The sequence below is a fragment of the Pseudopipra pipra genome, chromosome 6, assembly GCF_036250125.1.
Source record: "Pseudopipra pipra isolate bDixPip1 chromosome 6, bDixPip1.hap1, whole genome shotgun sequence".
In the NCBI taxonomy this organism is placed as follows: domain Eukaryota; kingdom Metazoa; phylum Chordata; class Aves; order Passeriformes; family Pipridae; genus Pseudopipra; species Pseudopipra pipra.
Genome location: NC_087554.1, coordinates 20,335,175 through 20,361,720, shown reverse-complemented (window position 1 = coordinate 20,361,720; position 26,546 = coordinate 20,335,175). Strand labels below are relative to the sequence as shown.

The 26,546-nt window shown below is 42.7% G+C and overlaps 1 long non-coding RNA gene across 3 annotated transcripts in view; it reads right to left on the bottom strand.

Moving 5' to 3' along the window:
- LOC135415685 (uncharacterized) overlaps nt 1–25,574 on the bottom strand; it is a 67,128-nt gene extending 41,554 nt beyond the window's left edge. The window contains exons 1-2 of one of the 3 annotated variants that reach the window (XR_010431231.1): nt 25,329–25,574; nt 19,750–19,872 (exon numbers count right to left, since the gene is read on the bottom strand). This is a non-coding gene — a long non-coding RNA (uncharacterized LOC135415685). Of the gene's footprint in view, nt 1–19,749; nt 19,873–24,575; nt 24,623–25,328 lie in introns of those variants that run through there. The other 2 variants (XR_010431232.1, XR_010431233.1) reach the window with 2 other exon arrangements.
- Between the last annotated feature and the right edge of the window lie 972 nt (nt 25,575–26,546).

Sequence of the window (26,546 nt, the reverse complement as noted above, 5' to 3'; positions counted from 1 at the left end):
AGAAGGTCTGTCTGACTTGACCCAACATGCTCTCAGTTGCTGATTATGAAATGAAATATGACGATGAAGTACACTAATTATCAAACTCCTGGGTAAGAATGGTGGCTTTTTAGTAAAAAATTGCTTAAAGTATCTTTTGAACTTACTGTGTAACACTGCTGCTATGGTTCCCTGCAGCAAAATGGATAATTGGGAGATCTCTGATTTGCTCTTCTCATCACACACACTGGGAAGAAGAGCAGAATAAAGGACCAACTTTTTCTTATTGTTTCAGACAAACCAGGAAAGTCCCCTCAGAATATTTTATTTTAGTAATTTGTTTATGGTGTGGCAACTTAAAAGGGCCTTGGTGCACTGTATGTGATTATATTGGAAGAACTGAGCTCATGCCTCTGTACAAAAAATCAGATGGCCCACATGGTAAAGCCATTCATGACCCAAAAGCTATGACCCTATGGTTTCTATATAGTAAAGGCAGCAAGCACCAGTTCTGTTTTTTCTCAGTACTCCAGGCTGTGCACCATTCCAAAGTGTAGAAAGTACTTCAGGATCCATGAAGTACTTACATTCCTTGTATTCTTTTCCATAATATATATATATAAAATTATATATATATAACATAATATATTATATAGAGATATATAGTACCCTTCCATGATACCCCCTGACAGATGAGCAGGACAGTGCATGCAGCTTCATCTGGTACTATTCACAAATTACAGCCTGCACATAAGAGAAAATCCAGCTCAGCTCATATAGCTGAAATGCAAAGCTGTAACAAAATACTTATCAAGTTACTAATTATAATATGTAATTACTTATAATATGGAAGTATCCAAGGTCCCGAAGTCCCAGACAAGGCATATTTTCATGTAAGTCCTATAAAGCCTGATTCAAAATCATAGGGACCTTCACACACAAAACCCAGTATATGCTTCCCTAACACCTGGAGACAATCACTTGCTGCTACAAATTCTACTGTAGAACTTGCACTTTAAATGCAAAGCCCTCTGGTGCTAGCAGTAATGATTTGGATTAGCACTGCAGTTCTCCCACTGCTAGGGAAATAAAAATCTCTTACTACCACTATCAGAGATTTCTGTGGCAACTCAGTGAATAATGGTAAAAGCAGCTGCAAAATAGCAAGTGAACAAAGACTACAGAGATATAATGGTGACTCAACAACCTTCCAATTCAGCTATTAAAGTGTCTGCAGTTCCTTTTATGCTGCAGGTGAATAAAAAGTGATTGAGCAGAATTAACCTCTCCCTAGAGCATTAAGAAAAGTTAAAGTTTCAGTGCTGACTTGCTGGGCTCTTTCAAATCCGAATTTCTTACAACTTTTACTGAATCAGTGAACTGAATGTCCAATGAACTGAATTTCAGCAGAGCTGAGTTTTGGAGGACTGAGTTGAAACCATTATGTGAATTAAAAGTGTATATATATTGAGATTATAAGCTTCCAGTTGAAATATATAAGCCTTCAGGAAATATTGATACTGAACTGCAAACTCTGCTGGTCTCTCCCAGGAACCTATACAGTGCTAAGCACGAGAGGTACTGACCCTGCCTATGGAGCTTTGATTGACTGCATGAAAATTTGTTTAAAATCCACATGGAGACCACAGATATTCAAGCATGTGCACAGGCATTCTATGGATTTAGAACTAATTTCAACATCAATTTAGGAACCCATGTTAAGAACAGACTCCAAAGCTCTGGCTTGGAAACCTGAAGCCCTGACTGACATATGTGTATACAGCACTTGGGTTGCTTTATGATCTAAACAGAGAAATTTTCTTCACCTTGAGACAAATACTGAAACTATTCATAGCAAGGGTTTCATGAAGCTTTTGCTGAATGAAGGACAAAGGAAAACAAACTGATGAGTAAAATGATTAATGTGGAAAAGTCAAAGCTGTCTCGGGAAAAACAGAAACCACATCACGGGTTTTTAAAGTTTACAAGGAAAATACCAACTGTACATTTCCAAAATATTTGGATAGGTTTCTCTTCTCCTTCTCACAACCACAGATTCTCCTTAACATCTTTGTGGCTTTGTTTCAGACCAGAACACCAGAGGTGTCATATGAGACTTATTTCAGGTGCATGAGCTCTGAAATTTGATTGTAAGTGAATTCTGGATGGCAATTTATTGAACCCAAATCTTACCTACCCAACACTTACCAACAAACCAAGCAGGCAATAAAAAAGTATGAAAGCATAACATTTCCCCTTCAGGAAACAGAAAGAAAAACAAACACACTCTAGAACACATGCAGAAACCTTACCATAACTAAGGATAACACTGGGACATGTGAGATTTTCATTTGTATATACTGCTAGCTCCAAGGACAAGTTTACTAATGGAAAGTGATTAGCAGATATGTCTATTTGTGGAATAACAGGAAACCCAGTTAGTTCAAGCCATTAACGTTGCTGCTCTCTGCAAAATTCTTTCACTCTGGGCAATCACCAACTCTATGAAGTTTAACATGGGCAAGTGATGAATTCTGCATCTGGGATGGAGCAACTCTGGTTGTACGGACAGACTACAGAACAAGACAGTGGAGAGCAGCACTGAAAGGGACCTGGGGGTCCTGGTCGATGGCAAACTGAATTGAGTCAGCAGTGCCCTGGCAGCCAGGAGGGCCAACCATGTCCTGGGAGGCATCAAGCAAAGCACCTCCAGCCAGGAGAGGGAGACGCAGTGCTCTGCTCTGCACTGGTGCAGCCTTACCTCAAGTCCTGTGTGTAGTTTTGGGTGCCACAATATAAAAAAGATACAAAGCTATTAGAGAATGTCCAAAGGAAGGCAAGAGGATGGTGAAGAGTCTGGAGGGGAAGCCATATGAGAAGCAGCTGAGGTCACTTGGTCTGTTCAGCCTGGAGGAGAGGAGACTGAGGGGAGACCTCACTGTGGTCTTCAACATTCTCATGAGGGGATGCGGCGGGGCAGGCACTGATCTCTTCTCTGTGGTGAGCAGTGATAGGACCCAAAGGAATGGCCTGAAGCTGTGTCAGGGGAGGTTTAGGTTGGATATCAGGGAAAGGTTCTTCACCAGAGGCTAGCTGGGCACTGGAACATGCTCCCCAGGGAAGTGGTTACAGGACCAAACCTGCCAGAGTTCAACGAGCATTTGGACAATACTCTCAGGCACATGATGTGATTCTTGGTGTGGTCCTGTGCATAGCCAGGAGTTGGACTTTGATGATCCTTGTGGGTCCCTTCCAACTCAGGATATTCTATTTGAGTGAAAATTCAATACATCTCTGCCAGTCCTCGTATGTGATACAGAGTTAAAGAGAAAATTCAACTGTTCTTCATCCACCTCACTCTAAGATATCCCAGTATCAGTCAGTGCAGAAAATCTGGGAAGGCAGAGCTTTAAAATACAGACTTAGAGCTCCCAAAAGTCAAGAGCAGCTCCTTTCTCCATGCAATCAGAATTATCAGTCTTACTATGCCTTCTCATCTGTTGTTTTCTACAGGACCTATTTTATTTTTTGTCTTCCTTAGGTTTGTTGGAATTTCTCCATATGTGCATCTGTGCCAGAAGCCAAATTTCTAGACATGCAATTTCTCAAAACCAGTTCAAGCCTCCATGTGAAGAGCTGTGATATTAAGGGAGTTCAAGATAAGGCTGCTTTGTCCAAGTAAGGGTGCAGAATGCTCAAACCTTCATTGCTCTCTTTCACTTTTCTGCCAAAGCAGAATTTTGAATATAAAGATTTCAAATCATAACTGAGTGAATCCATATCCAAAGTCTGGCTTGTATCAGGCAAGAAGGAAAATCCTTCACAGATCTACCCCCATGCACAGCCATCCAGCATCCAGGCAACAAGGAGAAAGCTTCAAGATGCACAGGCTATTGGGGATCTAGATGAATTAAGAACAGTGTCTGTGACAGTCTATTTTCTAGAGACACACCTGTAATATTAAACCTACAACAATTTTTATTTTCAAAAAGCATTATTGCAGAGAAGTGATTGAACTATAAGGGAGTTCTGAATAACTGTATGTCCCTATCTCTCATTTGAGTTATAAAAATTATAAAGCACTCTTTTACTTTTTATGAAGCAACAGCAACACTCGAGAGTTTTATGTACAGTACACCAGAAATCATGTATTAAGTGGCTGAAGACATTTGGCTTTTTGCCCTTCATAACCACTGACAATATGTGGGCATCTAAATGTGATTGCACAACTTGTCCTGCATTATTACACATGTCATGCCTTATCAACTAGGATACTTAGTGGCATTTATGAACATATTTAATGCTGATACAAGCAAAACAAGGGTAAGCCATCTGTTCTCAGGTTTTACTTTAGGTTTGAGCCAGGCCAGTTCATTGAAGGCAGGTGTTGCATTGCCTTTAGGTTTCTGATGATCAGATTTGCCACATGGACATGGAGTTCAGTCAGCACCACCGTCAGAAAAGCAGCAGCCACTGGTTCCCACAGGTTCTTGAGGTGGAGGGCATTCTGGTCCTCCTGCCAGACACTGTATCTGCTGTGCTGAATATATGTATCTGTATGCTGCTGAATATATATTTTTGCCTCTCCAGGTTACCTGAAGGTCTTAGGAGAGAAAAATCCCTTTTTATAAAGCCTACACTGTTCATCCTCAAAGAACTGCCTGGCTGCAGATAAAGTGTAACTGAAACACACAACTGGACTTTGGCTCCTGGATGTGGCCTCAGAACTGAGTCCATACCAGACCATGTCTTGAAGGGGAGAGTTTCACCCTGGAACTCATTCTCCCCTTCCTTGAGTGATTCATCCTCTTGAATGAGGATGAGGATCCTCTTGATCATCCTCTAGAAATGCAGCACTCACAGTTCTTGGGATATAGCACAGATCCACTACCACATCAGAAGAATGCAAACCCCTGATATCTGTCCAGAACCCATAATATACCTGTGTTTCTGAGTACTTCTGAGTCTCTGCTCCTACTGAGAAGAACATCACCAAATGCAGAGTCTGACAGAAGACTCTGGAAAGGAAAAGAAGAAAAGATTCTGGAAAACAAAATCCCCTCTAAGAATTAATATGTGACTTGAGACTGGTGGATAGAGAGGTGAGATAAGCTAAAGTGGGGGAGGCTTAAAAAAACTGACAAGGTCAATTACAAGGTCAAAAGTAGTTATAAACAGTTGTAGCAGCAGGGTGGAGGACTATTTTCCCAACAAAACTGCATCATTCCTTTATTGCTTCAAGGCTTCCTACCTTACCTACAGAAATTGTTTGGTGTAAAATTCATTTTGTTAATTTTTTCCTGCAAAAAGTATGTGAGTGGGTAGAGGCAGACTCAGTACCTTAACCAGCAGAACTCAGCAATGTTCCTGTGGCCTGTAAGTACAAGGGTTTGTGATCAGATAGACTACCTCAGATAAGACCAAACAGTAGACCTCAGAAAAGCAAAGAGGCTTTTGGGCACACAAGTTGTAATTAAGTGCTGACTGAGTCTTTGAAAGCATCTTTGACTTTTCCAGCTGTATTTGCTGGTTTAATGCAATACATTATCTCTACAAACCTTGGATTAACTACGTCCTTAGACTGTCACAACTTTGATGACACACCAAGCCAAAGTTACCAATGAGCAAAACAAGTCATGTTCAAAAATTGGATAGCAGTTACGCTCCTAAATTTAAAACTTGTTAAACTGATTTTCTTCCTTGTCAGAGTATATTCTATACTGGGTCATAAAGTTCCAGGGACATGAAGTTTAATATCATGACTGATTTTCTGGTTTCATCAGAGGGACTGATATGAATAAACAGTTTTTTCTTATCAATTAATTATTGCCACCCTTCCCACATAAAGCAGAGCATGCAAGACTTGTAAATAATACATGATCTCTGGTGTATTGTACATAGGTCTCTGTCCTAATATTTGTGGAAATGAAAGCACAGGGTCAGTGCCAAACTAAAACCCTTTTGCACTAGACTGACAGAGGAGAATTTGTCCCTGAATTTGACAGAGGCAAATTAAGAGTAATGCTGCTTACAGGATCAAACCACTCCTGAATACAGTTAAATGACTGCCCATCTTTTCCAATCTAACCTGTGTTACAGAGAGAGATAACTGGCATCACATAAATAAATATGAAGTTTTTAAAAGGTGCATTGAGTTGACAGAATGAGTCTCAAAACAGAGAATAAAAGGAACAAATTCATTACGCTGGCAGCCAGTTCCTGGCAGCCAGTTCTGACACCTCTCATGCAGAAGATTCTACTAATCCTGATGAATATTCATTCTGAACAGGAGCCTGAAACACAACGCATAAATTCACACCTCTCAAATAGGACACCTTTTGGAAACCATCAAAATACAACATTCTCCACACATTTTTCCACTTTGGCTTGTCCTTTGCACTTCAATTAATTAAATGTTACCTGCACATGACTGTATGTACATGGCAAAGAAAATCACTGTGTTCTCAAAGTTCAGGTCTCAATACTAGGACCACAGACTGGTATATGAACAAGAAGTATTCTTCTCCCACTAACACACACTGTTCATGCAATAAAACACTTCCTTGCGATATTATAATTAAATGCATTTGATGGCACCACAAATATTCTAGGGGAAATACAAGCACAATAATTAGCATTTTTTAATGAGTAGCCAGTACCAGCCCCAAAGGTTTAGGGGCGATGCAGGCTCCACATCCCGATGTAGCCCCAAAAATAAAGCAAAAGTTCCACGGGTCTTCCCTGTTATCAGGGAAGCCTGAAGAGACAGACATTCTCGTGATCCAGAAGATCCTAGAGCTAAACTACAAATCATTCTTCTGCTCTGTGGAAAGGAGAATCTACTAGAGGAAGAAGATCACTAAATAACAATCACTGAAGGTGGGAACTGAAATTATGATCATCAGAAACAACTACAGAATAGTAACTGCCACAGATGACCTACAGGACTCCACTACAACACACAAAAGGGGAACCTTTCCACGAAGCAGGTACCTGAGAGACATACTTGTCCTGCAAAGCAGGTGACCTCTGTGGAGCTGGCCGGTTCTGAGCTCCAAGGAAAGTTTCACTGGCAACTGATGGAGAATAATGCTATTATTTTCTCCTCACATCTAATCTCACTGTTTCTAATTTTATTGTGACTTTCTGGGACTAGATTCCATTAACAATTAGCACCATTTATTAAATGCCAACAGTTCACATGTGACAAGTGCCTTACAACACGCAAAGCAAACATTTCTGTTTTATCCATGGAGGAAATGATGGAAGACTTGAAGCACAGTTCAGGTTTTAAAGCAAAACACGGTGATGACTTCGAGCAAGTGGCATAGCACTTATTTGTAACACTATTTCTACAGAGAAGTTCCTGTATAGACTCCAATGGACAGATTCCCAAATTGCTCAGCACAAAACACGATGAGCACTCTGAAACCTTTTTCAGGAGGAGAGCTTTCAGAAGAATCTGTAACAGGAAAGTCAGAAACCCTTTTAGCTTAGGAAGGTTTTATGCCTAAAAGGTAACTCTTTCTCAGAGGCAGTTTCAACACTTTCTCCCCTTCCAGATAGCAAGAGAAGTTCTCAGCCTCTCTCTCTGATATGTGAGAGGAAAGAGAGAACGTTTGCAGAAATGCTACAGGGCCTCTGCGGTCTGGGGAGAGTCGAGGGGGGAGGCAGCGATGGTAAAGCCTGGGAGCAAACAGGAGGTTTGCCTTTTTCTCTCTGGGGCCTGGCACATACCTGACAGCACTGTCAGGTGTTTGTAAGTTTCTCATGTTCTGGCCTTTTAAATAAACTTTTGAATTCTTTCTTCTGCCTTGGCATTTCTGGGGATACCTGCGTATCTTATTTTACACCCTTTATCCTAATCCCTGAAGGGGAGTTTCCACCCAGTGCCTATATACCATGTTCACCTTTCCTCAGGCAGGCATTTCAACCTGTCCTAAGAATGCAGTCTCAGATGCTCCTCTGGAAGGAGAGCAGAAGCTTGAAGAGGCAACAGCATGTCTACTGGACTCTGTGATCTCACTCTCTGTGAAAAGATTCTCATATAAGAGGTGAGACAAGATGTGACAATGAGCTGAAACTTGGAGAGGCTGCTATCCACATGTAAGTGGCTGGAACATGTTTGTCAGTATCTGCTCTATTTCACTGGTCAGAACCAGGCAACTTTCAGGGAAAAGTAATATGACTACAGCTAGTCCAGTGCAGTGGTGCCAAAATGGAGATCTTATTTTTCTTCATCATCAGAAGAAAAGTCATCTCAGAAAACAGGAATTCAGCCTCAGAAAGCTTTTTCTGTCAAGCCTGTTAACACCACCCTCTTATCTAAAACCCACTCAGCTAATTGCTGCTACCAGGCCCTGGTACAATATATTCCACATGGAACACCACTAAGGAAGCAGGTACCACCATTCTCCCTCGATGAAGTTTGAGTTACTTCCATGGGTCACCCCACAAAGAACACAGTGAAGCAATCTTAGAGAGTTTCATGAGTTTTGCAAAGATACTTGAACTCAGGGAAAAGTTTACAGACAAAAGGAGAATGACCTTGCTTCAGAATGGTTTTCAGTGCTCCTCTGGGCAGAGACTGTCTTTGTGTCTTGTACATACAGAGAACATAGACGTAGCAAAATAGAAAACTTTGATCTAATTTTCTCCTTTACCTACGTGCACTTGAGCTGTGCAGAGTACATTGAGGTAAAATCTCATCTGTTCAGGATGAGATCCTCAGAAGGATAAAGGAGTAATAATACTGGGACTCGGTGTTCCAGAGAAAAGGACATCACCTCCCAACAGGGTCCCCTTCTCACTTTAAGACCTGAGTCACAAATGAAAGGAATATCTTTGTGTGAGCTTCTAAGAAGGTACTGAGAAGGCTAAGCAGTTTGCAAATACAAAAAGAGGACTATGATGTTTAAATAATAGAATTGCTTCAATTAAGGTTAATGAGGAGATATTCTTCAAGCATTCAATAGTTGTGGGGTTTTTTCACAAGGGAAAAGAAAAAAATCACTATACTGACCAGTGTAATTGCTTTAACCATACTGTTAGATCCTTTCTCCTTGCCTGCTCCATCCACTCCATACAGTATGGCCTCTATGACAGACAAGACGGGATGCAGTAACCTTCATTCCTCTACAATCCCAATCAATCTCAGAGTAGACCTATTATGATCAAAACTACCTGCAGTCTCAACAATGATCTTTTCTACGTATGTTTGATATGTAAGTCAAAATCAAAATTAACTGCAAGAAGAAATTCTGGAAAAACCCAACTGAACAAAAGTACCATAAAATGATCTCACATTGTCACCCTCAGAGATCAATGGCAACGTTTAACCTACTAACCTGCTCCACAGACCTCCTTTACCTGGGCAAGCACATCAGCTTACACCTGTAACAGTAGTTGGCCTTTGTATTGATCAGCAGGAGAAGGAATAAAGCAAACTGCTAGCAGGATTTAAATGCACTAGCTGCCAGCAAGTTCTGCAGGACATGTGCCTGCAGCGAAGTGCAGCCCTTCTCCTCTCATACTCCTGCTTCCTTTGAAATGCCATGAAGACTTGTCCTATCAAGGAAAGTTGGGTCAGGCAGCTAATGCAGGTGAAAACTTGGGTCATTTTCCCTGGATCCCACATGGCAAAAGAGAGAAGGGAGAGTCAGGCTGCCAGTTCTGGCAGCAGAGCAGGCCAAGATCCTGGCTGATAGTAATCATGGGTTCCTCTCTAGAGCATGTAGGATACAGCACACTTTCTCGTGTACAGACTGTCCTGCCTTTCCTCCTACTTGCTTGACTCCTCCTGACTTGTCCCTTCTTCTTTCTCTAACTAATGTGTGGCATGTCATTTTTCACTTGCTCTGTTCCTAAGCAGGCTGGTCAGCAGTAAGTGATGGGACGGATTTAGCCTTTCAGTGAACAGAAAACCCTAATGTTAAGTGCGAAAACTTTGAAATCACTGCTACATATACAAGATATAGCTTAAAACTGGGCAACTTTGCAGAGAAGGGGAAATGGTCACTCATGACCCCAAAATCCCAAAATCGGCTTACAAGCTTTCAGGGCACTCCAGTTAATGGAGAAGGCAGGTGCCAGGATGTGTTCACTCATTTGCTTTAATGTAAAGCAATACTCTCCTCCTAGTCCTGTTGCTGGAAAAGGCTGGACTTGTTTTTGGATGACAACTTAAAAATAATAACATGGTGAGATAGATAAGTCAGACAGAAAACTTTAGACAAAATGCTTATTATTTGGTAGCATTATAATCCATTGAGAACTGCTTAGGACGGAGTGTTGAGGTGGTCTGAATAGATGTACTACTAAAATTTCTTACTGCAATTTCAACAGAGACAGAAAAAAAAATCCTTTATAGGTCATGCTACGCAGTACCCACAGGCAGCATCTTTGAACTGGCACAGGTTAATTTATGGGAAAGGTTGGTACCAGCAGGTAACTTTCTACTGTATAGATTTGCTTTTAATTAACATGGTTAGATATTGGTGGATGCCTGTGTGGAAAGTTCTCTTCAAAACTGCTCACAGGGCATCTTCCAGTAAAAACTTGCCAGGGTCAAGGATAGCAAGCAGCACACACAGGCAACTGAACTGGCATGCTTGCTGCAAGTGCACTTGCCCTATTAACCTGCCAACCTGGCAGGTACAAAGGCTCCGTGCCTCACCTTATGAAGCATGGATTAAAATGGCAGAGGAACTGAAAGTGTAGATCTAACAATAAAAATCAAGACAGGAGCATCTTCTCAGATACTTATCTGAACGGTTGCTGTTTTGAAAAGAAGGAGAGAGATAAGCAAAGGAAAAGAGCAAGGGGACATCCTCTTTCTGCCAGGGTCTGCCCTGCCCTGTCTGCACAGTAGCAATAAGTCACTGGAGCCCTGCCCCATCCAGATTTTAAAGTTTAGAAACTTGAAACAGGAATTTCTCCATTTGTTCTCAATAGATTTATCTGGCTGCTTTCTAAAGTCCTGGTCTGCTCCAGGGGTGATGCATTTTGTTATTCTTGTTTCGAGAAGTCTAATTAGGTGACTGGAATCGAGTGCCAAAAATACCCTCTCCACAGAGCTCTTCCCAAAATAAAATCTGATTACTATAAGTAAGGATCGTGCATTGAGAGAATTTGCAATACTCACACTATTTTCAGTCCAGCTTTTCTCTTCATTCATTCGGGACAATGAAAAAAAAAAAGTAGGGACCAGTCAGGTGAAGGTATTTCTCACTGGCATTTACTGGGTATTCACTCATCAGCTAATTGTTTTTGGAGCTTCAGATGCTCATGTAACACATAGCTGGAAATATTCTTTACACAGAGGGATAGCTGAATGTTTACACGTTTGCAATCTGAATTTAAATTTAATGTCTCTCTTGCAGGAGACACTGCATGCAGTCAGACTGCTGTAAAGCAGCTTCCTGAGAATTCAGGGAAATGGCAGCAATGTGACAGTACCATGTCTTACACTTTAGAGCTACCTACTTCCAACACTACAGCAAAACTACTGTAACTTTCAACAACTTTTGACTGACACATTACTCACCAACTGCTGCATGGTTAAATTCAGCACTGCCTTGGAAATTAGAGAATGCTCCCACCTACAAGAAAATTCACAGAAAGAAGGCAGGCAGTCTTCCCACTTATGTTGTCTAAATGGGACTTTCCAGAATGACAGATAAACCCAATCTTTGCTAGGAAAAGTCTGGCACTGATGCCTTCCTGGAAAGGATCCATCTTTCTCATGTCATGGAGGAAAGCCCTCAAGCTATTGAAGCATCTTTTTTCTACTTCTTGAAGTTCCATCCAAGTTTCATTGATTTATGAACAGCAGTAAAAAAATGCAGCTTGCTTTCCCTTGCTTGTATTCCTCAAAAAACAATGGCAGACTGTCAAGTAATAACTGAATGTAAAATAAAATTTAAAAAAATTGAAAGAGCTGTGTCTGTCCTGCTGAAGCAGTTCTGTTCCCCACCACAGGAGCAGGTGCCAGCAGCAGGTGAGGAGATGCCCCTTCTTCACCAGATCCATACCTGGCCTCACTCATGACCCATTCTGTGAATCCCCCATTGGGAAAGTTGTCTGCTGTGAAGGAGCACTCCCCCTTGGACCCAAGGGTCCCCTTCCTGCTCCCTGGATAACAACACACTCGTGGGTGGTAAGGAGATATTTTCATCCACAGTCATACCAAATGCCACATCCACCCTGATCTACAATCTTCATGTACCAAATAAGATTGTGCAAAATGGTCTTAGCCCCTTAGTGGTCCAGGGAATTAATGAAGGGAAAAAGATCTCACCCTTTGTACAAAAGCCCTGAAAATACATTAAAGCCTTAATGAAAACAGCAGCACCAGCAAGTGATCAGGACATCAAATTCTACTTTGCTCTCAAACCAGCCCTACCTTTTGCAGTACATTTGTTGGGTGCTCAAAGAGGAAAAGTGCGGATGGATAGTTGAGTCTCCTTGTTTTAGTGTTTTGTTTGGTTTTTTTAAACGTAGCCTTAACAGTTCTGTTCAGTTTTAAAAAAATCTGGCTGTACAAAGGGAGGTTTATACTCAATTTCGTGCATCTTTAAGATGCAATCCTATAAGGTTTGAACCACTGTAGTTTACAAAAGCGAAAGCTTTCACTCAAGAACAACAGGTCATGTAATACAAGGAGTGAGGCACAGAGCAGCTGCACTAAGCAACTGCAAGACCAGAGAGGACTCATCCACAGGCCTCCCCTCCAGCAGCGGTGCTGTGACACGATCAGTGCCGAGCAGCCGAGGGAGATGCAGGCACCTGGTATGAGTGACTTGCCTGGAGCCAGATCAGGTTTACAGCTGACAAGACACTTGAGTTCATGTCTCCTGACTCTCACACTTCAATCTGTTGATTTGTAGCTTGTGCAGTTCTTGAGAGAGGGCAAGGGCAGCCTGCCTGCTCTTTCAGGCAACTGACAGAATAGGACAAAAACACACTTCTCTATTGCTGGTCCAGACACTCATGAATGCAAAAAGCAGGCAATTAAAACCACATTTTCCCCTCTCAGCAGTTTCAGGAACAGTCCTTTACATATGTCCAAGTTCATCCGTTTAACATGAAGTTCAGTTCCCTCAGAGACATGTCTCTAACAATAGCTTAGCATCTCCTTTGCATGATGTGCACTTTACCTTTTGATAGCCACTTGCTTGGAGTGGCCAGGTAGATTGGCCAGTAAAAAGAAGGGTTAATGAACAGCAGTCCTTTTTCAACACAGCTGAAGAGTTCTTAATTTTCTACGTATTCAGCTAACATTTCTGTCTTACTAGAGCATATCTATTTATTGAATATCTCAAAACACATTCTAATTTATCTGCTGTGAAATAATAAACCCATATAAGGAAATGATACAGAAACACATGGTCTAAGAGCAACTCTGCCCAGCAGGCTTGCAGTGTGATGTTGCCCAGCCACCATTAAGACTCAAAACATTGACATGCACATGCCAAACCCATCCAGTTTAACAGTCTGGAGTTCAGTGTGGGATTAGCAGTACCTAATCCCTGCTGCTCCCTGCTCTGCTGTACAGCAGCTGAAGCAAAAGCATGGGCTCCTGATCTGGCAGTAAGAATCTCTTCAGTATCTTTCCCACAGTCCCTACCATTCTGTGCTCTCAGCACCTCCCCTCTACTACTTTCTTATCTCCTGCTTCCTTGGGTCTGCTTTCAATGTATTTATCCTTCTATGACACCTAATCTTTGTTCCCTAAATTCCAATCTATTTTCCTGTACATTTACCCTTAGGTCCACAAAAAAGTGAGATGCTTTCCTCCTTCAAGCTTCTCAAAGAGCCAGAACTCTGACGACTTCCCTTACCTCTGATGGTTGAGCTAAAGTCCATTTATGTCACCTGAGGTAAGGTAACCCTCCCAAAGCTTCCTCTTCCTGCAACTCATCAGCCCCTTCATCTCCTTCCTGCTGTCCCACTCAGGCAACAAAAATCTTACAGCAGCCTGCACAATTACACCAAAAATTGGCAAAGGTCTCCTTTCTGCTTTGTCATTCCATAAATGGCATTATCATATAGTGCTTCTATGTGCCTGACATATTAATAGCACAGCTAATTATTCTAGATTGCTTCAGCCAGATCTTGCCAATCCTCCCCACATTTTACTTAATGAATTAATCTCAAATTCATGTTAGTGCATCTGGTATATTTTTGTAAGTGGGAACACTGAACAAGACACTTATTAATAAGGAATAAGTACTTGCAATAGTTATTCTTAATGAAAAATGGAAGCTGGTAGTGGTAGGAGTACTCAAGAGCTAATAATAGTGGGTTTAAATTACAGCAAGGAATATTTTAAAACAGACATTAGGAAATGTTTTCAAATGCTCAAGGTAGTAACAGACTTGCACTGACTTCCCAAAGAGGCTGTGGAGTACCACTGAAGGTTTGCACTACAAGGTTAGACAAACATCTGTTGGAAACGGCAGATACAAATGATCCTGCCCTGAGGGAAGGGCAGATTTTGATGCTCCTGGAACATCTTTCTGCCTGCATTTTTTGAGGGTTTCTATGTTCTGCTCTGGCAGTGCCAATGGGATGGCTGTGGCAGTGACTGCAACGTTCTGCAGACAGCCCCCTGCGAGCCCCACTGCCTCAGATCCTGCTATCACTAGAGCAGATCTCTCTCACATAAAACCCTAAGCCAAGGTCCAAAGCTATTCCCCACAGCACTGCAAAGTATGCAACACAACAACTTCAGCAGAATGGAGGTGGTGAGTCAAAATCAACTCCTGAGTGAGGTATGAGCAAGGCAAGGCAAGACCTGCCAGCCATCCCTTGGGCAAATCTATCCGCTGAGACATCAAAAGCCCTGGCTTGCAGGCTAAGCAACCTTGACACAGAAAATATACAAAAAAGCCTCATAATGCAGACTGTTTATGAGGACTGGGGATGGGGATCCTGACTAGTCTCCACTGGCTGTTCTCGATCGCAAGAATACGAGTATGCACTGGAGCTAAGTTTCATCAGTGAACTTTCAGCCTCTCTGTGTGAGCTCTTTCTTCCCTGTACTTTAATCACACCATAAGCAACTACACACCTTTTCCATCACACATATCCTAAATTAGCCCCAGGACTCTCCAAGAATAACAGGGCAATTTTGGGGGTTTGGTTTTTTGGTTGGGTTTTTTTTTTTGAGTTTTGAGTGTTCGGTGGGGGTGGTTTTGAACAGCTATCTTATCAACTGCTTTAAAAGCTGGAGAGAAACAAGTGCACTCCACACAATTACAGAGGAAGCGGGTTATTGGAAGTGACACAAGGAGCTGGGGGCCTTCATGCACGCAGGCACTATTTTGAAAGCCAGATGTGGAATGTTTGTTCTGCTGAGAAAATCCATTCCCCCATACTGTGCTATGCCCACTCACTTTAAATTAAAAGACTTCCAACACCATCCATCTACTCTTTCTAGTCTCTGCTGTAGGACTGGGTACATAACTTCTTCACGGGAAGCACATTAGATTCCAGAGACTCTGTAAAACATTTTTTATCATCCTGTAAGAATTTACCTCCCAATTGCTTTCTACCAGCAGTAGCACAAGGACTATCTCCAACACACACTCACGAATACTATTTTAATCTCCACATTAAAAGCATGACTCACCATGGCTTTTTCTCACTGCTCAGCGAAGACAAGTGACAAAGCACTGGTGTTGATCCCAGTAGCAGGGCATTTTTAAATGGTGGAAGGCAAAAGGAGAAAAAAAATTAGCTCAGTTCTGATTGTCCCTGTATCGCCTGAGACAAGGACTGTTTCTGTGCCACCTTTTGGGGGGGAGCTCTTGCGGTGGGGTTTGGAGACTAGGCAAGGAGCCAGCTCCAAACCACCACACCACCTCAGCTTTTTCCAAGTTTGACTGCTTATGAAAGACAGACATATTGTCCCTGTCATTTGCTCCTCCATCACACCCGTCCAGAACAGTGCAGCCCGTGCTCCCCAAAGGGGACAAGCTGCTATGGCATCACTGACCTCTCCTCCTGGGAGCTGCTGGCCTGACCTACTTTTGCCTGCAGGATAGACTAAAGCACCATCAACATTGATGCAGCTCAGTGTGATTTCAGAAAAAATCCAGTTATCTCCTCAGTACAAACACAGCCTTGTGGATGCTATTAGTGCCTTTTTTTTTTTTCTGTGGGAAATGCATTACTGGTCAATACAGTATGTAGACGAATTACAAACAGAAGGTCCTTCTGTACAACAGAAGGTTCTGCTGACACTATCCCTCACCCATTCCTTCTCTTCTGCATAAATTCTGCCTTGCAACTTAGCAGTGAGCCAGTGAAAGATCTCATAGCCATAATAAGAATCATAGTTAGATCTTTAAGTCAGGCCTCCTCAATTCATTTAAAAAAAAAATTCAGGGTTAAGTCTCCTCCTCTGCTTAATTCAAGTCATATCCTTCAGCCCAAATTGAACATGGGTACGCACCAGGAGAGAGGAAGAAACGAGTGTCAAATCCAACACTCAGACACTTTATCACTATTATCATAGTAAAGCTTTATATGCAGGCACTGAGGGTCTTAAATTAAATGTCAAATATTATTTGGCACCAGGAACATGAAGTATAGCAGCCCACAGGGAAAAGGAGCCTGACAGCTTTGGTCTGCTTGTCAAAACAGCAGTTGTCTCATTCAGCTCTTCAGGCAAAAGAACCACTATTTGCCAAACCAGAAGTTATCAGAATCAACTCATTGATTACTACCAAAAAAAGGTGTTGGTGATGGTAGGGAGTAAGGGCAAATTTTTAATCCTATTCAGATGTTGAAAAGATTAATTTCTCCACTGGCAACACTGAAACAAAAGAAGATACAGAGATGTCTCAAATTTTTAAATTTTTTTTCATTGAGGTGAAACAAGATCAATGAATCTTCTCCCCTTTCAGCTTGCCTGTGTCTTCCTCACCACGTAAACAAAACAAATGCCCTGAGCTTACTTCCCTCTCAGCCTACCCAGCAACTGTTGCTGCCTATTTGAACAGCTTCCAGAAAGCTTGCCAGCTGAAGCCTATGAAGTCTAGTTAATTGCTTCAGCATATTCATTTCATGTTTGTATGGGGAAACGTATAATACGTATAATTGGAGACACCCCTAGTTGTTTAGCCCTCCAGTGGCTGACAGTGCAGCACAGCCACGCTGCAAACCCTGCTTGGCGGAGGAAAAGGTGGGATCCTCTAACACAGCAACTACAGCTGTGTTCAGAGCAACACAGAACCCCAAAATTCCCAAAGCCTACAGCATTGCTGCAAAGGTACATTACTAGGTATTGCTGATAATCTTCAAGATTTTAGAAAATGCTGCACCAAATAGAGAAATTTTGCTTTCAGAAAAGCAAAATAATTTAGAAATCAATAACTTTTTCTGCTTCTTTATCAAGGAACATTCTGTGCCCCCACAGACCAGGACTGCAGCCCTCCCTGTGTATGGGGAGCAGCACTAGGACTGCAAGCCAGAGAGGAAAATAGAGAAAACAGCAGGTCCCAACTGGCACAAGTGGGCACACATGCATGCCTAAATATGTGCTGGAAAATATATGGCAATTACATCTGTCTCCCTGACACATCAAATTCATTTTAAGTGGGGGTCTGGTCAGACTGTAACACCATGGTCATGCTTGAATGTGCAGAGCCCAGGAAGAAGAATGACGCACAAGACACAAACAGAGAGAGACACAAATGCATTCTTGACATTTTTTACCTAAAAAAAAAAATCTTTGTCCACACCAACACAAGCACAAACTGGGAGCCTGCTGAAGTCAAGGACAGGTATGTTAGCTGCAGGAGGAAGTGGAAGAGTGGATGAAAACATTAAAGTAGAAAATAAAACAAGTTTCCACTATGAAAATTCTGTTTCAATGCTCACATGCTTAACAATCTTTCTTCTCCCATCCCACAACAGAAAGTGCTAAAAAGGCTCTTTCCAGGATGAAGATTTACGAGTTTTAATGTCTGCAAACAAGAGCTGAACATGTTGAACTCCAGAAGGGACTCAGGACCCACTCTGCCCCACGGTCATGAGGCAAAACTGCTGGTTTTCACAGCTTTTCAATTAAAGAAATAAAAGGCAATTTTGAGTATTTGGGGGGATGCTGGAATCCATCCAAGTTGTAGCAGAGAAAGGAGAAGCTGTGAGACTCGTAGGAGACAAAAGCATAAATTTTCATCTACCCTTTGCAGAGCTCTAACATTAATGCTAAAAATAACTACAGCCACCTGCGGGATTTCAGCATTCGGATTAATCAAGTCTTACAGAGTTGGGGGCGGGGGTAAAGCGCTAGAGGAACAAAGGGCGGAAGGATCTCAGGACCTGAGCGTACCGACAAGGACGTGGCACACAGAGAACAAGCTGCCATTTGTTCCTGGCTAGGGCAGATGTTCCATAAGGATTACAGCAGGGGAAGGAAGGTGAAAAAAATGGGGCAGGCACAAAAGCACATTGAGAAATGGGTCAGGCTAGACCAGAGCTGTCAGCCTTCCCTAACCATAGTATTAAAGTTTAATTAGTCTGAGATGTCTTATAAGCCAGGATGACCTATCTGGGAGCAGCATGTCTTCAGATACAACTTTCCTCCATGGCCTTTCATATGCCTAGCTTTGGCTTGCCACTGCTACATAACTTCCACACTTGATGCAAACTTCACAAAAACTAAAGTGTGCAACTCAGCAGCTCTGAAGGGCAGAAACCCCCCCTGGGCTCCAAAGGAAAACAGACGGTGAGGGTTAGAGATGGGAAAGACCTGTTGGGGTAACTTCTAGTCACTCTAGTCTCTGGATTATGCTATTATTTTATCCTGTTCAATTCATATCAAAAGAAGGCAGCTAAGCTTCCGATGTCTTCCTGAAGAGAAGATTATTACTGACTTTGAGGTTTGGGACTTTTTTGTAATGTGAGATCCCTATTTTTTTTTCCTTACAATCATGAAAATCTTCTTGTACCAAATACTGTAATCTCAAGCCTACCAATATGCTTTATTTTACAAATATGTTGCGGATTAGAAGCCATCTCTCTTCTTTTAGGGCTGTTTATAAAATGGTACTACTAGATGGTGGCTTTGCCCTGCAGCTTTCTCTCTCTTGATGCCTCAGTGGAAGGTCCAAAGCCACATCAGTTGATACTTCCACTTTTGGATTTTTGTTAATAAATTAGGATTTACACTAGCTGTAACCATTGGTGGCTCTTGCTCCAATGTCAGATAGAGGATCCAGTACTCCAGATGTTGCACCTTCTCTCCTATTTACAAAAAGACCTTATGGAATGATTTGTTGTATTCACCCCTCCTGATCATATTCTCTGACATTGCACAAAAAGCTAAGAACAGCTTTGAGTTCTCTATGATGCTCCAGTGTGACCTTAGCTACAGCCTGGTAAAGTCTGGACCTTTCATGTGATAATTGCCCAAAGCCATTCCATAACAAAATCTAGCCATTAAGGTAAATGCTGGGGTAAAAATTCATTAAGTATTTGTCTGCAGTTCAGAGAAAAACAAACAAATAAAACACGAAACAACAGCAAACCCTCACATAACAGTTAAATGTTCATAGTCAGAAACTGAGGGTGAAAATACGACTTAATACTAAGCACATTAGAAGCCTGCTTTCTCTGGTTTTTTGATTGGCAGGCTTAATTAGAGTTTAATGCAATGTTCATACAGGCATTAACAATACACTGAACTTAGATCAAGGAGAATGAAAGGCAACAGCAAGCAAGCAAATGCTCAAACAAGCAATCACTTCTGTAACTTACTTTTGGGTCTGTGAACTTGAACTTTAGCCTTTCCACCATCTCCAGCCTGAACAGGTTCCACACAACAGGCTCTGTTCTGTAAGGATGGGGAGCAGAGGGCACGAGACAGCACTCATTTCAACTCTACAAAGCACAACAAAGATTCTCAGTAAACAATGGGAGGCAGCAATTTTTCAGCTTATTCTATCAGCCAAGTTGCAGCAAAACTATGAATACATTAGCCTGCCCTTGTGGGACTGCTTTTGTTCAGTCAAAAGGACCAAGAAAGAATGGGAAAAAAATGAAAGCAAGCATGAATTGGCAAAAGAAAAAAAAAAAAGGAAGAAAGAATAGCTGCCAAGTGAACTGGGAAACCTTCTAGAAAGAAAATTAAATGTAATTGCACAGGCAATTCATTTTTCTCATGGCTTTTTTGCATCCTTGTTAATGAAGTCAGACTATGAGAGATGTTCCTGGATGCTGCACTGCCACCACCAAAGTCAGTGGCTCAGGAGCTTGTGGGGGGCACTCACTCTTTGCAGGCACAGGTGTTAAATTTGCTTTTCTAGGACGCACATTGAGTGCCTGATGAATTAATACTCTGAATATCTATTTTGATTTATTTATAAATGGGAATAGAGATTTTAAAAGTACTAATTAAGGAAGCAATCAAGGATTCAATCTTCAGGAGAGAAAATGTGAAGTGTGAGGCACTTAACGAATACCTGAAATATTTGTTTCATTCGCTTCAACAACTCCCTGCAAAAAACTGTTACTCTTACTTGAGAGGCAGCAGCTTGTTGACAAATGAAACAGTTGAGGCAAAGTCTAATCAAAGCTTATTCAGGAGCATTTTCCGATTTCATCTACAGTATTTAACAGAACAGAATTTGAAAAATGTCCTGACACTTTGCTAGAGGGAGGCTTAGATAACTAAACCTTGATTCAAATGCTAACTTCCAAAACGTCAATTCTCAACCTCCCACCTAATCCCAAAGACACTTCAGTGTCTACCAACAAAACGCTCTAGATACTCTTTTTCCCTTCTCTAGCAGGGAGGAGACTGCCTAAGTCTCAGAGACCAAAAAGCTTGGCAGCAGCCTTGCACATTGTTTCCCATCTAATTCATCCACCGAACCATTCTTTTGCCTTTGCCACAGGCAGACCACATGTAAAACAAAATGAAGTAATACTTTCACAATCCCCTTGTTTTGCATAGCCAGCACCCTTCCAACAAAGGTCAGGCTCAGATGCTCTCTGCTTGACAGACCTGAAGCCAGGTCCTCTCAAGGGAAGCAATCCAGCTCTTGGTCTGCTGACCCCTCTGGGGCAGGACTCAGTATCTCCTCATCTATGCATAATTAGACAGAATACAGAAAAAGGAGATTCATTGCTGTATATTCCAATATGAACCAGGTGTTCTCCTTGGCATGGAAGCCTTCTCAGTTACCTTCTCAGTAACTGTTCTCACATATAACAGGGGAAGCCTAGGCCCTAAATCAGAAGAGTAGTTGATATTACAGTAGTTGCCTGATAACTTCAAAGCTAGGAGATATGAGATTAAGGCTCTTTGCCAAATCTAGCCCCTCACAGATATCACTCTTGACAAACTCCCTCTTGTTCACACAATGAAAAGCAGGAAGAATGCTGGAGGTCCTCTTTGTGTTTCTGCCCAGTAATCCAGACCACTTATTAACAAGACTACTGGATTTTTACATCAAGTTGCTGCTATTTTTGCTTTATCCTGATACCACCTTCCACCATGGCTCACCAGAAACAAGAGGTTGCTACACCAAACAGGCATCATCTGCTATCAGGCACTTTGGTTCTTACCTCCATTCACAATGGAAAAAAAGAAGTGGTGTAGATATCCTACCTAACCATGGTTTCAGCCTTCCAGGGACATGTCACAGCACTAATGAGGGTGGTCAATGCTAATACAGAAGCCTTCCAATGTGAGTGTGGGGCAAAGACCAGGCTAAACTAACTGTACTACTGGAGACAATGAGAGGTGGGAAAGGAGATCACCTCTAAAGGGCACTAATCGCTTCCAACAACACAACCAACAATATGGGGATTTTTAGATGCACCTTGATTGACCCTAACAAAATTCCTTCTGATGCAGGTGAATACTTCCTTGCCATCCCACCAATTACCACTATTTCAAGACTCTTTGACTTCACAGTACTCATCCCACTGCTGAAGAGCCCTTCTAAATATCATTTACCAGACAGTCACAAAACAAAATGAAATCCTATTTCACATATATTTGGATTCTGGTGCACGGAAATGAATGAATTTCCTACTCCTTACCCGTCTTTCTCGCTCTAAGTCTCATGATGCTTCTGGAGTGCCAATCACTAGACTCCACTTTGGACAGCACAATTATCACTTGAGCAATCAGCTTGTGACATAACAAGCATAAACAGCAGCAAGAGATAAAAATCAAAAGCCACAATGTTTTCACACAGGTGCCCCAAGTTGCCAAGCAAAAGAAACCATAACCTTATAACAGATACTACGCTGGCAGGATTGCTTCCAGAAAGCAAGCAGCATCAGTGTCAAGTGACCTGAGAGACTGGTAATACTCAAGATGGAAGGCAGAATGATTTAAACAAGTCAGGAAGCATCCTGATAGTCCATTAACATCCCCCTGAACTGACTGATACAGGTGGAAAACAAGAACATTTTTCCCTTTTTCAAGAGACACTGCAGACACTGAACATGAAATCCAGAGATATGTGTATAAGTTCCACCTGACTCCAGCTTCAGCCACGACCTGGCTCCACTTCAGCAGCTCCGCAGCTTTGACCACTGAGCAGCGTGGGGGCACCCACTGCACTTTTGGTTTCCCTTGCTATATGGCTCTTCTGCAAAATGAAATACTGTCCCAACTGGTTTGCATTACTGTTCTCTCTAAAGTAAGCAGTCATAAACGTAATAAGTGAGCACAATGGCAACATGCAGGGGCACATCTCTGCAGGGACAGGGGCAAGTCCTTTAGGCTTAAACACACACTGTAGACAATGTGATCTATCCCAGTGCTAAAAAAATCTTAGCCATTAAAGCCTTTCCAGCCTGGACAAAGCCAACAATGTGAATTATGCACAAACACTAATCCATCTTATTTGGCCTTTACTTGACCCACCCTCTCTTCACACAGCAGGAAGCCTACCAACTCATAGATGTTGATGCTTTCCCACAGAGCATTTCTAACTCATAACAACTTTACCTGGCTGTCCTCAGCCATAGCCCACCTCACACAGATGGTACAGCAAGGAACCAAGTACCTGGGAGGGTGTCAGCAGGACACATGATGAACACACACTTGCTAGCTTATTTCAAGAAAAATTGTTCTCCGCGGAAATAAAAGCTTTAGCTAGCATGTATTAATCTTTTCACTAATGGAGATGGGAGCATAATGATTATATGTGGGTATATATAAATCAGTAGCATTCAATTAATTCAACCTGTGTACATTATGATCTAAGTAAGAGTCAGCATGGACTAAAGGCAGGTTATGCACAACTTCCAGGGAGTTGGGGTGGAGGAGGGGGCACGCCATGACAGAGAGGACTGTCAGTAATCTCACTGCAACACCAAGCCCCTCAGAGATCACTTTGCTCCAAACTAGACTCCAGAAAAAACCTTGAGAAGGTGAGGTTGTCACAAGGGCTCAAGCATCAGTAAATTCTTTTAATAGCAACTTGAACCAAAGCACAAAATATAACAAGGGAGTCTTGCCTCCTCCAAAAAAAACCCAACTCAGCTAGCCATGTTTCTCCCTGATTTTCTGGAGTTCTTGGTTTGCTTAATGCTAAAGACAGACAAGGACAAAGAAGAACACAGTTATATAGCAATCTTGCTTGTATGAATGGGTCTGTGGTGTGACACTTCCCTTAGAAAAAAGAAAAGCCTTGATCTTCAGGAGCAACTAAGCATTAAAGAAAGAACACAGCCTACTTCCTAGATGAAGACTTGAAGTTACATTTCTTCCATACCTCCAGATAATAGGTCTTATTTCTCAGAACAACTTTAATATGCCCAATTTCCGCTGCAATCACAACAAACCCTGGGCACAAAACAGGAGCTGTTTTTATAAATCCTATGGAAATCCCTACTTTACATATAAAATATGCTAAATCATATGTTTTTCCCACCATCTAGCAGTTGGGAAAAAACCCTCATCATTAGCCTTTTTGCTAACACTGCCAGATGAGACAACACTTATGCTACATGCACTACTCATGGTAGTTGTCACATGGCACCAGCCTTTCCACTATGGTTGGAAGCAACTTGAAGGCCAGAGGAGTGATATTTTGCTGACAGACCCCCCTGAAGCACTCCACTCCCCTCTCTCACCAGCACCAAAGTAGGAGAGGAGCTTCCTAAAGCATCCAGCAGTGAAGGAACATGGGGGAACACAGGGAGTGCCACCTTTTTGCACAGATTGTTTTGTCTGTTAATGAATAATGTAGCTGTCAACTGAGTAATAAACTTCCAATTCCTGATGCTTCTTCTGAGTATCCTTCCTGCCCCTGTCTAGTTTAATAGTTTAAAAGCCTCCCATTGCTTTGCCCTTTTATTGGACTTTCAGTAATGCAGCCCACTTCTTGGGAAAAATATGATGGAACCTACCAGGGTTACGAGGGCATCTTGCACGAGCAGGTTCCTGGAACAGCCCTCAAGCTGCCACCTGACAGGGCAGGACTGCAGGCTCAGCCACCTCCTGGAGTGACATGGCAGGAGGCTGGAGCTGTTCAGGAGAGGCCGGCTGGGTGGCACAGACATCAAGGAAACCCACACTTCGGTGATTATCAAGAGCCACGTGCACAATTATAACTTACGCCAGGAGCTCCCAGATGTTTCCCTCACGGAAAGCAACCATTGCCCTTGTAATAGATTAGTAGTTGTAACATAATTTACTCATCAAATTAGTAGTAGTAATAGTTGTAGTAATTTACTCTTTTAATAGTATTGCATGTTATATTTATATATATATATATTTGTAATCAAGGTTCTGTTAAGGCCTGTAAGTTACAGAATGGGCAATTAATCTGTCAGTACTATAAGCTGATAGTCCTGCAGCTGCAGTTTCTAAGCTGACAAAACAAGTTGTTATGCCTTACTGAATAAGTCTTTTGTATATTGTCTAAAAGTGTACGCTTAAAGTAACGAAGGAACGGACAAAGATCAAAGGGTCAAGAATGAAGACGATAAAAAGTATCCAAGATGGACATCTGGAAGAGACTCACACAGTAGGCCTCAAGGATGAAAAATTACCTAAGACTACGGAAAGGAAAGTACCTGGCAACTAAAAGCGAGCTTGCAAAAGAACCAACCAGAACCAGACTTGCGAACTCGGATCCAATAGGATAACAAGTGACTATGGGAAGGGAATTGACAATAGTATAAAGAATACTGGTTTTGCCCACTGCTTTGCTGGCCGTGTGTGGAGCAGGGGTCTCCCCGGCAGCCCAGCACGCTGTTTTGCTAATTTGCAATTTATATAAATCTTTAATAAATTTTTGCTGCTATATTTTAGCATAAGTTTCATTTACTTATAACACCCTGGACTGGTGACATCTACCCCTACTCACACGGCAGTGTTTTGCCTTAGACCATCCCTGACCTTGTCTTCCTGTCGTCCCCATCCCTTCTTCCCCCGCATGGCACCTGTGCCTGCCCACGGAGCGCGCGGCTCTGCGCGACCGCGGGTCACTTCCCGGCTATTTTGGGCAGCAGAGGAAATGCCTGATCAGTGTCCCCTCGCCACAGTCACCGCCCGCGATGCCCCACTGTCGCCACCGCCGAGGCTCCCCCACCCCACGGTCCCCGCGCACCCCCCGCCCGGCGCTCCCCGTCCCGCTCCGCCCCCGGGGCCGGGCCGGGCCCTCCGGAGCCTTAAACCGGCGATGCCGCGCGGGCGGCTCGGTGGGTTTGCGTTGTTGCTGGTCCTCAGCCTGGAGGAGTCAGACACCCTCTAAACGTGCGCTCCGCGGGCCCAGCACTTGGCGTCCTGCGATGCCCGCACGAACACCCACTCGCGCCCACACAGCCTCGGTGACAGCGAATCCGCTGTGCATCACCAGGGACTCGCTGTGGCTCCAGAACAAGCGATTATCGTTCATCTTGTTAATTATCACTGCAATTTGCGTGGTTTTTATCAACGATGTCTGGCCTGAACATCAGGCAGTGTAACAACGTGCACTGGAAGTCCTTTATTATTTATTTAGGTTAAGTTCCTGCTGCAGCACTGCTACCTAGTTTGCTTCAGTTTGCTTCTTGCCGCTGATCATTGTGTCCTCTAATTTTGCTCTTGCACAGCAGGGAATGAGGATGGTGCATTCTCCAATTGCAAAATCCATCAAGGAAGACTCTAGGGGAAAAATGGTCCTTGGCGGTGCCCTCTTTTACTGCACTAAACGAAGGCTACAGGGATGCTATTAGCCGTGCCACAGCTTTTCTGGGGAGTTGCTTGTTTCATGACAGCTGAGCTCAGGCATTTAAGTCAGTCAGGTCCAGCTGGCCCAGCGCTTAGGCTGGAAGCAGCTCACCTTTTGCCTGCAGATAGTGAGCAAGCCGCTTGGGCAGAGCTGAAACGGCAGTGTTTGCCATGTGCCTCACCTCCTTGTCTTACACATGGCCGGAGCTCACTCCTGCACAAGCCACAGCAGCCAGAGCCAGCCTTGCACCCAACAATACTGATGAAGTATTGGATGCAGAGGCACATTCCAACCCATGTGAGGGGAGTGCTCAGGACGGGAGCTGTGGTGTGGCTCTGGAAGGATAGATGGGTACAGGTGACTGCAAATGAT